This window comes from Aedes albopictus, chromosome 2 (genome assembly GCF_035046485.1).
Source record: "Aedes albopictus strain Foshan chromosome 2, AalbF5, whole genome shotgun sequence".
In the NCBI taxonomy this organism is placed as follows: domain Eukaryota; kingdom Metazoa; phylum Arthropoda; class Insecta; order Diptera; family Culicidae; genus Aedes; species Aedes albopictus.
The window spans coordinates 49,156,587-49,170,730 of NC_085137.1; the positions used below are offsets into that span (position 1 = coordinate 49,156,587).

At 47.5% G+C, this 14,144-nt stretch overlaps 1 protein-coding gene across 3 annotated transcripts in view; it reads left to right on the top strand.

Annotated features, from left to right (window-relative positions):
* The window catches only part of LOC109409124 (nipped-B protein), a 104,381-nt gene that overhangs the window by 1,245 nt on the left and 88,992 nt on the right, over positions 1 to 14,144 (top strand). The gene's annotated exons all lie outside the window — the stretch shown is intronic.

A 14,144-nucleotide genomic window follows, 5' to 3' on the forward strand; every position in this document is an offset into this window, starting at 1 on the left:
AAATTGCGTGGTGCGGCCATTAGACTGGTTTCGGAATGTAAGACGTGTCGGAATTGAGACACTGCAATAGTTTCTGGTTTATTTGGCACGTCTGAAACTTTGAGCTCAATCAGATCAAGGGATCCCATTGCGCAAACCCTAACGCAAACAACCTGAAGTTTGCATGGGAAACATTACCACAACTTGCAATTTATTAGAAAAGTTCTGTTTTTTTTTTTTATTTTACAAAGATGTTTTGTGCTAAAGGGTTTACCTTCATCATCCTTGTACATCTACACCGTAGAAAGGCCAATCTTCAAGCTAACTATTAGTAGAATTTTGATATGCGTTGATGGATTCGGATAGACGCTACAGTAAAACAAACATCGTTATTCACTTAAAACTAATCGACCTTTTTCTAATAAAATCCAAGAAACGTATAAAAAGCAAAAATAATATTTATAACTAGGGTAGGACGGGGCAAGATGAGCACCCTAAGGAACACGTTGAGTTTATTGAAAGTTAACACAAATTTTCAAAGTACCTCTTAGTAGTTCCTTTCTATATCATGTTTTCTATCACCCATAAACATGGGAGGGTTCAAAATTCACAATAAGTATGATTTATTTGACTAAACAAAAAAGATGTTTTATGGTCAGTTCGAACATGCTACAGGGCAAGAAGAGCACTTCATTAAAATCCCAATATTTTAACAATAAATTGGCCATACAGTGATTGATATAGTGAACCTTGTTTATAGCTATGGTATCACGATCTAAAATTATCATATATTTTTTCGATTATTAAAAAAAATACGGTTTCATAATACTTTATACAAAATGACCCGAAAAACAATAAACGATTATTAAGTTGCTTATTTTTAGAAATTTGCGCAACCAAATAGTTGCAGAGGTTACGGAAACCTATGTTCGGCACTATTGAGTGGATTACAATAATTTCAAAATATTTTCTATATTCCCTTGATGGGGAGTGATGGGTGCTCATCTTGCCCCACTATAGGTAAATAACTAACATTGAATAAATTTTAATGTTTGTTGTAAAAAATATTTTCTAATGTAAATTAAAATGCTTTGCAGTAAGCTTGTAATGTTGGCTGATAACCAGAATTATGGTAAAAATTTGATTCTGACATAAAAACCTTATTTTTTCTGCTGATTTCTTATAAGAAAATGCTAAAAATCGATGCTATTGACTAATTTGATGATATTTTTTCAATCGTTCATTATGAAGTACCTTTTATCAGGTTTACAAACAGAATGAACATTATTCTAACGGATTATAAAGTTGTTTGGGCAAAATTCATCATAAAAGTAGTAAAACGGAGGGGTGCTCATCTTGCCCCGGGTGGCCATCTTGCCCCGTCCTACCCTACCGATGGATTTGAAGGATTTCTAGCTGGGATGCTTTCAGGATCTTTCTAGGATCAGGCACCCCTCAACTATTTCAAAAAGAAAACTGGAATATCAAGGAAAGCTAACAATTCCTTAGGTTTCTACAAATTTAAAAAATGATTTCAAGCATAATTTTTCAAATCGACGTATCTACCTTTTTCACTGATCTGAGTAAATTCATGGTCAATGTTGACGACCATTTCACTAAAATAGTTTTTTTTATAAAAAAGACTTCATAAGTTTTTTCGTGCTTAACATCACCAGGGATGAAGCACGCATCAGGTAAGAAACAAAACCTACTCATTCCATATCATTTTCACAATGAATTTTGACAAAAATACACATACACCGGGTTGGTTAGAGCACCGCCACGGGAGTCCTCATCGCTATCCCTATTATACCACTCCTTTTCGGGTGCTATTTTAGAATAGCACCCCACCTTCCCACCAGTGGTTTCTATTTTGGGATTAGGGACTTCAAAAACATATTGATTTTCCACCGTGCGTTGCTAAAAGCGGTCCTTACTTTTTATTGGACGTAGTACAAATTAAAACAAATTAAATATGTCCAAACTTTTGATGAATCCTGCATAAAGTGACAAAGGCATAAAGGGTCACAGACAAGCACACGTAACACTTCTAACATTTCGTCACAAACAAGCAGACGTCTCCGGTCTCCCTCTAGTCATCTCTTATCGTTTTATTTTTTAAAGAATATTTAAACCAAATATTCTGTAGTTTGCAAATTGTTCGCAGACGGCGCTCACATAATTTTTGCTGCCGCTTGACGTTCGCTCACTACCGGCACCTACTGAGCGTTTTGTGAAATAGCGTGTTTGGCATTGGGGATTATGTTCACATGACGATGATTTTAATAGCAATTTCTTTCAAGTGTTACGTTTGCTATTCAAAATCATAGTCGCCGAAACATATTCACCCAATCTAGAAGGATTGAGTTTGGCCAATAGAGTGGCCAATCATAAACTAGGTGACAATTGTGAGCGCATGTAAAATTTGAACAAAAACGCTGCGAACGCCACAGATGGGCAATTGGCCAACTATTAAATTTTTAAATAAACGTGAATCGGTGTACGTGGGAATTATTAGTGCTGCGTCTGTTTGTTTGTGATAGGGTTCTGGAAAACATCTAGTCACGTAAGACAAAGTACATCAATATTCACCTCTTGCTCTATTTATCCACTGCTGTTCATTTTCCACACCACTACTCAGCTCACTTCACCGCAAAATGTAAATAAAGAAAGTGACGTCACACAAACCATCGGAATAGCAACTCAGTGCAAGATTTGAGTGGGTCCCCAAATGTGGAAACCCATCGCTAATCCCATGTCGCGTCCTTATTTTTCATTCCCGTTTAGATACCACCGGTGTGAACATGGGTCCCTATTCAGGGCCCGGAAATAGGGATAGGGACCCAGATAGGGACGCCCGTGGCGATGCTCTAGAGATACGTCATGCCAGATACGTCGCTTTTGTATGGTGCCAGTTTGGTGTATGTGTTACTTTTAATTTTGGCTAGATACGTCGTTTGGTTTTCTCATATATCAAAACGGTGTATCTATCAGTAAAGTTGTAAACATCAAAATAGTTAGATACGTCGTTTCGAAAAATATGCTTAGTTAAACAAATTAAGCAATAAATCATCAAACAGTGATGTGGATTCTTCAATTTGCTTTATGAATCATTGCAGCAGTAAACCCGGATTTGTTTACATTCTCGAGTTACGTCGGATTGAAAAGTTATGCTTGATTTCTTCTTGGCGAAACGTCCCAACTCTGACAAAGCCGGACAGGTTCCCCTGCCAATGACCATTTTTGCATGTGTATATCGTGTGACAGGCACGAAAATACTCTATGCCCAGAAAGTCAAGACAATTTCCTTTACGAAAAGTTCCTGGACTAATCGGGATTCGAACCCGTCAGCCTCAGCATGATCATGCTGAATACGCACCCCAAGGAACAATTCAAAGTCATTAATAAGCATGTATGTCGAACTATTGCCGGTTTATAACATTCGCAGCTGAACAAAACCAAATTCTGAATAATAAACTGAAATGATGCTATTTACATTGTAAATAAGCCAAAATGTAACATTTGGCATGTATGTGAACAGCAATTTAATTACAAGCTTAACAAACGTCAGCAATTTTTGTTTGTTCGATTTGCCCTTACTAGCTTTAATATAAGCTGAAGAAGTACTTTTTTCTAATAAGCTTATGTTCCACAGTTTCCGATAGCTGATTATTGTGGTCTACATAAGTTGAACAAATGCTTTCGATGTTTAATACTTCAGCTATTGTGGGAACGTTCAATAATGGTTAACAGTAAGCTATATAAACGGGTTTATGATGTATTTGTTCGATTATCACTTTTCGATTGAACAACAGGTCAAAATGATTATAATAGAACAGTACTAGAATTATTAAATCAATCATTATTAAATATGTTTTGATGTGTGTTGCACACCAATGCAAAATATTCGAAACGTTTGCTAATTTTCGTAGCAATTTCAAAGTTGTAGTCATCTTCACAACTTTTTTAATAGATATTTACAACCTTTCATAAATCTGAATATTGATCTTTCACAGCATTGAAAAGATATTACACTCTCAGCGTGCAACTTATCAATTCCAGGATGGCGTAGTGGGCAAGGCATGCGACGGGTGTTTGGGAGATCACGAGTTCAAATCCCAAGTTGAGAAATTTTTAGAAGAGCTTGTGTGTTATAAATGCGTTGAGATGCGACAAATAAACATGAATGGACTATAATTGCACCTTGCACTTCAGCATGACCATGCTGAGGGTGACGGGTTCGATTCCCGGTCGGTCCAAGGTCTTTTCGTAAAGGAAATTTCCTTGACTTCCTTGGGCATAGAGTATCTTCGTGCCTGCCACACGATATACGCATGCAAAATGGTCATTGGCAGAGGAAGCTCTCAGTTAATAACTGTGGAAGTGCTCATAGAACACTAAGCTGAGAAGCAGGCTTTGTCCCAATGAGGACGTTACGCCAAGAAGAGAGAGAGAGAGAGAGAGAGAGAGAGACTTCAATTTGTTTTTGTTTTCGCAGCAGGTTATTATAGCTGAATACAAGTTTAATATGAGGCTGATATAACACAGATTACTTTCGACTGTAAAGCCTGTATCGCGCTTGCAGAAAAGATTGCTGAATAACTTCTCCACTTTTGTTTGAACAACGCCTGATTACAAGCTGTGATGAAATAATGTTAAACTGTAATTCAATCAAATGTGGAATAAAAATGTCATTGCTATGTTGGTTAAATGAGTGAATGTTCCTTGGGACGCTTTTACAGTTGTGGCTATAGGGGCCATTACTTACTTACTTCCAGTCCTGTGCATCCACGGTAGTGCAGAGGGCCGAATTGAAAGATTTCCATCCTGGGCGATTGTCAGCCATCGCCTTGATCCGTGGTCAGGTCAAATTTCTGTCGACTTGCTTGATTTCGTTGTTGAGGCTGCGCCGTCATGATCCTCTGGGTCTGCCTCTGCAGCGATGTCCTGCTGGGTTCCAATCTAACGCTTGTTTCCAGATTTCGTTCCCGCCCCTGCGTAGAGTGTAGCCGACCTACCTCCACTTTCGCTCTCGAATTTCTGTCGCTATTGACTTTTGATGACATCGACGATGGATCTGCACGTTGGAGATTCAATTGTGAGGCCACCATGCACGAATTATATACCGCAGCCGCAGGCATCTATTTATGAAAACCTGCAGCCGCTGAGTGTCCTCCTCTGATACACACAAAGTTTCACTGACGTACAGCAGCACAGATTTTACGTTTAAGTTTAAAATTCGGATTTTGGTGCGTTTTTCCATACATTTTTGTGTGTTTTTCCATACATTTCTTAAACTCGCATAGGCAGCCCTCGCCTTCTTGATCCGTGCACCTATGTCTATCTTGGTGCCACCATCGGCCACCATTTGGCTACCACGATATTGGAAGCTTTCAACATTCTCCACTGATTGCCCAGAAGAGGTTAACCGTGTTTACATCCAACGATTTGGTCTTGTTGACGTTTATGGAGGAACCTGCTGCTACCATGTGATGGATGCAGTGGAGCAAGATTCTGGCATCAAAAAACTCGAAATCAGCACCTTCCGGAGATATGATCACGTACGGCATGTTCAAGCAAATGCACCTATTTGGTACATATTTTTCGACAACATTTAGGTGTGGTAATTTCTCGATGGTAATTTTTGCAACCCAAACCAGCTGCAGCAATGTTTGCTTCGGAGAAATATGATAAGCAGTATGAATAAGGGAAAACGAATAAGCAACTCAGTTGTCCAAATTTGACAACAGAGGCATAGATTCTGTAAGAGAGAGGTAGCATGAGCTATCAAATGCATAAAATATCTCCCATACTCTTTGCTCTTAGCATTTGTAAAGCAGTTGAAAAGCATTCTGATTGCTTCCCAGCAAAACACCTCAAGCAGTTGAAATGCTATGTAACAGCTGAAAGCTTTTGAATAGCACAACTTATGCTGATTCAAGGCAGCTGTTGATGTAGGGCAGCAAGCAGTTCAAATGCTTAATACGGTTTACTGCCTCCATTCGCACAATAGGAATAGGAAACCCAGCAAACATGGGACTGTTATGCGAATAGGGGCAGTTCACTTAACGGCTTATTCAAATGTTTAGTGGTTACCTGGGTTCAATTTCCATCAGAAATTATAATACGGATTACGTCTTTTTTGAAAAACAGGAAAATCGCAATGAAGGCAGGAGAAAAAATGTTGACGAGGGTAGTAGGCAACAGACTTTCACAGGGCGATGTGATGTCGCTCTTTCTTTTTAACGTGTACACGACGAACTTACACACAATATACGATGACGACGCAATTTGTGAATGATTTTGCTCTAAAAGTTAGAGCGAAATCCATCGAAGCATTAAATCAAAAAATGCAAATCCACTTGACCAACTTTATCAGTAAAGCGAAGGACCTGAATCTAGGTATCAATCTAAACAAAACGAAGATTAACCTGTTCCATGCAGGGAATCAGCCGCTAAACATAAAAGTCGACAATACTGTATATACTAGATATATATTTGGGGTTTGGAGGCCCCATACGGATTATGAAAGAGAAAATACAAGAACGCTTGAAGATGCAGAGTCACTGGATGCAGTAAAACCAGTCCGGACGGTGGTGGTCGATCAGCATCAGGTCACCAGGGGATCATTGGAGGACTTTTTCCGCGTCATGATCCTAGTCCTTGGCCTCCTGTCGTAGGACAGCCAGGGACTGGGGCTGGCGATGAGGAGAGGGTCACCGATGTGGAACTTGCGGGGATAGCAAAGTCCCTTAGCGTAGGTAAGGCCCCAGGTCCGGACGGAGTTCCGAACCTGGCCTTAAAAGTAGCTATTGCAGAGGCTCCAGAGATATTCAGGTCTGCTATGCAGAAATGCCTGGACGAGGGAGTTTTCCCAGAAGCTTGGAAGAGGCAGAGCCTGGTACTTTTGCCAAAGGCGAGGAAACCACCCGGAGACCCGTCGGCATATAGACCAATATGCTTGATTGACACGGCGGGGAAGGTGCTCGAAAAGATCATCCTCAATAGAATGTTGAGGTTCACGGAGGGCGAAAATGGTCTTTCGAGCAACTAGTACGGCTTCCGGAAGGGGAGGTCCACCGTAGACGCTATCTTGTCGGTTACAAAAACCGCCGAGAAAGCACTCGAGCCTAAGAGGAGGGGAATTTGCTTTTGCGTGGTAGTGACTCTGGATGTAAGGAATGCGTTTAATAGCGCCAGCTGGTCTTTTTTTTTTTTTTTTTTTTTCCTTCTAAACCATAGGGGGATAATCTGCTCAACAGACACCCTAACAGAAGGTTAGGGTAGTGTAGGTCTGACAGGCCGTCTTCTACAACAAAAGTAAAATCCAGGACTACTCTCTCCTCGTACCCACTAAACCATTCCTATGGTCGCCAAACCCTACGTCTCTCCGGAACCACCAAGAAGGTATTGCTTCAGAGAGGGGCTAGTGCACATCGCACCCACAAGGTTAGCTGCGTAGCCTGCAGCAACGAACATCGATGACTCGCTTTGGAGAGTCCATCACGGTAGCATGCTGGCGCTTAGCCAGTTTCCCGAGTGGTCCTCGCCACTCCCTTTGTCCTCGGAAGGCGGGCAGGGTCAACCCCGCCCGCGCCCTACTGCTGAGCGGACATCAAGAACTGATGCCCACGTGCAACCCGATCTGACCTGCCCGTAAGGAAGGGTATCACTACCCTTCAGGCCCTATCAGATGCACCCGTAGGTTGCAGACAGCAGGATCTCACCTACCCCGACCCTTGCCGGGGACCCCTTTCCAACCGCGGGCTCGGATCCAACCCAGTAGACCGACGCCACGACAGCACCGCTACCGGGACTTCCTCTCCGCGGCCACTTAATCGTTGTAAGGGTCGATCTCGACCGCAGGGCACCGGTATGACCTACGAAGCCGACTCCGAACCCCTGGACCACCTCTTGTACTGCATCTGGACTAGCCATTCTCCGAGTCCACGCGCCACCTCCTCTGTAGCTCCCAGACGATGTGGGTAATAGCCGTTGAAACGGCGTTCCAGCCAAACTCATCCCTACACATCCTCTGGACCAAGTTGTCCGGAGTTGTGTCCTCCCCGCATGTGGCAAGCATGCGGTCACGCATTGTGCGAAAACGCGGGCACACGAACAAAACGTGTTCCGCCGTTTCCTCTAAACCATTGCACACTGGGCATTCGGGAGAATCCGCATGCCCGAAACGGTGTAGATACTGTCGGAAGCAACCATGACCTGTAAGGACCTGTGTCAGGTGGAATGTGACTTCCCCATGGCGCCTATTAATCCAACTATCTACCCTCGGTATCAACCTATAGGTCCACCTTCCTTTGGTGGAACTGTCCCACGCGCGCTGCCATTTGACCATAGAGGCCATCCTGACAGTCCTGCGTATGCCTCTTGTGCCGCGCATTTCGAAGCACTCCATGTCCTCACTGATAAGAATGCTGATAGGCACCATACCAGTAATGACGCAGAGAGCGTCGTGTGACACGGTACGGTACGCGCTCGCAACCCTCAGGCACATAAGCCTGTAAGTACTTTCCAGCTTCCGTCGGTAGCATTTAGTACTTAGCGCGGTGCCCCACGCCGGGCCGCCATACCTAAGTATGGATGTAGCAACACTAGCCAGAAGCTTGCGCTTACTGGCGTACACCGCAGAGCTATTGGACATCATCCGGGACAGTGCCGCAATAGCTGTGGAGGCTCTTTTACAGGCATAATCGACGTGGCTACCGAAGGTAAGCTTATCGTCGATCATCACGCCCAAGTGTTTGACGGAGCGCTTTGACAGGATAGTACAGTCTCCTACACTGATCTCCGTCTGCTGCTCCGACTTCAGGTTGTTAACAACCGTCACCTCTGTCTTGTGGTGAGCCAGCTCCAGTTTCCTGGACCGCATCCACGCCTCCACAACTTTGATCGAGTGGTTGGTAGTCAACTTTACCTCCTCGATCGTTTCACCGTAAACTTCGAGCGTAATGTCGTCGGCAAATCCGACAATCACCACTCCCACTGGATACTCTAACCTCAACACCTCGTCGTACATGACATTCCATAACACCGGACCCAGGATGGAACCTTGCGGGACTCCTGAGGTTATGTGAAAGCACTTCCGACCCACCTCCGTGTCGTAGACTAGTACACGATTCTGAAAGTAACTTCCGAGAATCTTGTACAGGTACTCCGGTATCCCCAGACGCAAGAGCGCATCGGCAATAGCAGACCAGCTGGCGCTATTAAACGCATTCCTTACATCCAGAGTCACTACCGCGCAAAAGCGAATTCCCCTCCTCTTAGGCTCGAGTGCTTTCTCGGCGGTTTTTGTAACCGACAAGATAGCGTCTACGGTGGACCTACCCTTCCGGAAGCCGTACTGGTTACTCGAAAGACCATTTTCGCCCTCGGTGAACCGCAACATTCTATTGAGGATGATCTTTTCGAGCACCTTCCCCGCCGTGTCAATCAAGCATATTGGTCTATATGCCGACGGGTCTCCGGGTGGTTTCCCCGCCTTTGGCAATAGTACCAGGCTTTGCCTCTTCCAAGCTTCTGGGAAAACTCCCTCGTCCAGGCATTTCTGCATAGCAGACCTGAACATCTCGGGAGCCTCTGCAATAGCTACTTTTAAGGCCAGGTTCGGAACTCCGTCCGGACCTGGGGCCTTACCTACGCTAAGGGACTTAGCTATCCCCGCAAGTTCCACATCGGTGACCCTCTCCTCATCGCCAGCCCCAGTCCCCGGCTGTCCTACGAAAGGAGGCCAAGGACTAGGATCATGACGCGGAAAAAGTCCTCCAATGATCCCCTCCAACATCTCTGGAGATTGCTCTGTAGGAGCCATCACACCTCTCGTCTTGGCCATAACGATCCTGTAGGCGTCACCCCACGGGTTCGTATTGGCACTCTGACAGAGACCCTCAAAGCAGGCCTTTTTGCTTGCTCTTATCTCGGTCTTAAGCGCGGCTTTTGCAGCGGCGAACACCACCCGCCGTTCGTTTCGCTCTTCCTCTGATCGTGCTCGCTGCATCCGCCGCCTAGCCCGTAGGCAGGCGCGGCGCAGGTCCGCAATCGCGTCGGTCCACCAGTAAGCCGGTGGCCTCCCATTTCTAGGGTGGACTCGCCTAGGCATGGTCGCATCACACGCACGTGAGAGCACCGCTACCAGCTCGTCGCCGTCTAAACCGATTAAGTTTCGCTCACGGCGGAGCGCCTCCCTAAATACCCCTTCGTTGAAGTATGATGTCTTCCACCTGCGAGGGCTTGGCCTTGGCCTAGCCGCCTCTTCTTCTATCCGCTGTCTGCTGTTATTGTAGTCGATACTGTAGCGAACCGCCAGGTGGTCGCTGTGAGTGTAGCCATTATCTACTCTCCAGTTCGAACTACTTGTTAGGCCAGGACTACAAAAGGTCACGTCAATAATTGACTCCGCTCCGTTTCGACTAAAGGTACTCTTGGTACCGACATTAGCCAAGTCGACATCTAAGATGGCCAGTGTTTCTAGCAGGATCTGACCCCGCTGGTTCGTGAAACGGCTTCCCCATTCCACGGCCCAGGCATTAAAGTCGCCCGCTATTACCACCGGCCTTCGCCCTGTTAGCACGGTCGTTAAGCGGTCCAGCATTTGCGTGAACTGCTCGATCGGCCACCGCGGAGGCGCATAACAGCTACAGAAGAAGACCCCGTTTACTTTGGCGACCACGAAGCCCTCATAGGTAGTAGACACCAACTCCTGAACGGGGTATTTACCCGTCGTCCATATCGCCGCCATTTTTCTGGTCCCATCCGCGACCCAGTTGCCGTTGCCGGCGGGTACTCGGTATGGGTCCGATATGATGGCGATATCCGTCTCCCACTCAGAAACTGCCTGACAAAGCAGTTGCTGAGCCGCATCACAGTGGTTTAGGTTCAGCTGCGTTACCTGCACTGTGATTTGTTGTTCACTGCGGCTTTCTTGAAGGCCGGGCACCTTGGACCACCCATCGGATGTCTGTTGTTCGAGGATTTCCCGGTACAGATCATGCAGATGGGCGGACTCGTGCAGCTTTGGGCCTTATGACCTTCAGCGCCGCATCGCCTGCACAGTTTGCGCCTGTCGGGGCCTTTGCAGTCCCACGACTTGTGTCCTGGTTCCAGACACCTGAAGCAAACCTCTGGTGGCTCGTGGAATGTCAGGTGACATACACACCAACCCACCTTTATGCTCCCTACTTTAACGGACTTTTTGACGTCCGCCACAGGTAGCTGAACCAAAGCTATCTGTGTCCCTGCTGGCCCTTTCCGTAGCTTAACGGCTGCGGCGGCCACCTGCACATCGCACTGTTGCCGCAGTGCCGTGACGAGCTCTTCCACTTCGGTGATCTCATCGATGTCTTTGACCTTCAGAGTCGCCTCATGTGTCAGAGCCCTCACCTGCACACCCTCACCAAGGACCTCTTCTGCCAGCCTCTTATAGGCGGCGCCCTTGTGCTCCTTCTGGCGCTTCAGCTCCAGGATCATCTCGCCCGTACGAGTACGTCTAATACTGCGTACGTCGGCTCCAAGACCCTCAAGCTTGGCGTCGCTTCGCATCATCTTCAAGACGTCCGAGTACTTGGACTGTTCCGTCTTGATGACGATAGCGTCGCCTTTTTCGCGCTTGGCACCTGCCCTCCTACGCCTTGGCTTGGCGTCCTGCGCTACTACCTGCGGATTCGCCTTCTTCTTCCTCTTCCGCTCTACCTTCGTCCAAGGGGGGTCCACCCCTTGGATCGCCCTACTCTGTGGCTGTTGAGGGCCCACTAGCGGTCGCAACCCCTTGTTCCCATCGTTCCGGGACGGGCCAGCCTTTTCAGGCCCACCCTTCCCAGCTTTCCGGGAACCCTGGCTGGGGTCCGACCTTCCGGCATTATTACCGACTTTCGGGGTAATGATTCGCCTGGCCTTGCGGGCACCGCCAGACAGCTCCTCACCTGACGGTTGCCTCGCCCGCTTCTGCGATTGCTTGCCCCGTTTGTTGCGAGCAGTCGCTTCCGCCTTATTCGGACTTCCTGCGAAGGAGAAGGCCTCCGTTTGGGTAAACTTCGGCACTTTCTCATTTGCAGGCTCCGCTGCTGCAGCAGTCAGCAACGCGAGTGCCGCGTGCTCCTGCTTGGCATTGTCGATCGACGCCCTAAGTCGAAGCAAGGCCGTTTTCAGGTCCTTGCTTATATTCGACTTAGTGGACGCAAAGTCGATGATTTTGCCAAGCTGCTGCTCAGCCACCTCTATTGCGGACCGTCCTTTGGATCCTCGGTTGACGGCCCTCAACAACCACGCTCCGTCCATAACCTCCACCGGCTGGCTTGCCGGGAAGTGGACTGGAGCACCCACGCTTGAGCTGCGTACGCAACTCCCAGCGCCTATCTCCTCACTTCTCCTTGTCGGAGATCTCATCAACCCGCTTCTTGCGAAGGGGTTGATCCCACCACTACTATCTGCTACACTTGATTTCTGTATTGGTTTGTTACTCATATTTTATTCCCACGAGTCGCACGAGAAAGAATGTCCACCACGCCAGAGCTCTGCATTAACGCGGTAAGGGACAGCTTACTGTGGGGGGTGCCCAGGTGCCCCACAGGCTCCGTTAAAGATCGAGCATCTTTTTCACCCCCTCGATCACTCATTCCTCGGCACGGGTCGCTTGACACCTTGAATTGGGGTTAGTAGTCCTATTCTTAGCCGGCAACTACGCGGCTGACTCGCAAGCGGGGGGGGTGCGTCAGGCCCCAGGACATCCGTCCCTGCTGCCCTGCGCCAGCTGGTCTGCTATTGCTCATGCGCTCTTGCGTCTGGGCATACCGGAGTACCTGTACAAGATTCTCGGAAGTTACTTTCAGAATCGTGTACTAGTCTACGACACGGAGGTGGGTCGGAAGTGCTTTCACACATAACCCCAGGAGTCTCGCAAGGTTCCATTCTGTGTCCGGTGTTATCGAATGTCATGTACGACGAGGTGTTGAGGTTAGAGTACCCAGTGGAAGTGGAGATTGTCGGATTTGCCGACGACATTATGCTCGAAGTCTACGGTGAACAATCGAGGAGGTGAAGTTGACTACCGACCACTCGATCAAGGTTGTGGAGGCGTGGATGCGATCCAGGAAACTGGAGCTGGTTCACCACAAGACAGAGGTGACGGTTGTTAACAACCGGAAGTCGGAGCAGCAGACGGAGATCAGTGTAGGAGAGTGCACTATCCTGTCAAAGCGCTCCGTCAAACACTTGGGCGTGATGATCGACGACAAGCTTACCTTCGGTAGCCACGTCGATTATGCCTGTAAAAGAGCCTCCACAGCTATTGCGGCACTGTCCCGGATGATGTCCAATAGCTCTGCGGTGTACCTACACCAGTAAGCGCAAGCTTCTGGCTAGTGTTGCTACGTTGCGAGCGCTTACCGTACCGTGTCACACGACACTCTCTGCGTCATTACTGGTATGGTGCCTATCAGCATTCTTATCAGTGAGGACATGCAGTGCTTCGAAATGCGCGGCACAAGAGGCATACGCAGGACTGCCAGGATGGCCTCTATGGTCAATTGATGCGCGCGTGGGACAGTTCCACCAAAGGAAGGTGGACCCATAGGTTGATACCGAGGGTAGATAGTTGGATTAATAGGCGCCATGGGGAAGTTACATTCCACCTGACACAGGTCCTTACAGGTCATGGTTGCTTCCGACAGTATCTACACCGTTTCGGGCATGCGGATTCTCCCGAATGCCCAGTGTGCAATGGTTTAGAGGAAACGGCGGAACACGTTTTGTTCGTGTGCCCGCATTTTCGCACAATGCGTGACCGCATGCTTGCCACATGCGGGGAGGACACAAACCCGGACAACTTGGTCCAGAGGATGTGTAGGGATGAGTTTGGCTGGAACGCCGTTTCAACGGCTATCAGCCATATCTGGGAGCTACAGAGGAGGTGGCGCGTAGACTCCAGGGGTTCGGAGTCGGCTTCGTAGGTCATACCGGTGCCCTGCGGTCGAGGGACAAAGGGAGTGGCGAGGACCACTCGGGAAACTGGCTAAGTGCCAGCATGTTACCGTGATGGACTCTACAGAGCGAGTCATCGATGTTCGTTGCTGCTAGGCTACGCAGCTAACCTTGAGGGTGCGATGTGCACTAACCCCTCTCTGAAGCAATACCTTCTTGGTGGTTCCGGAGAG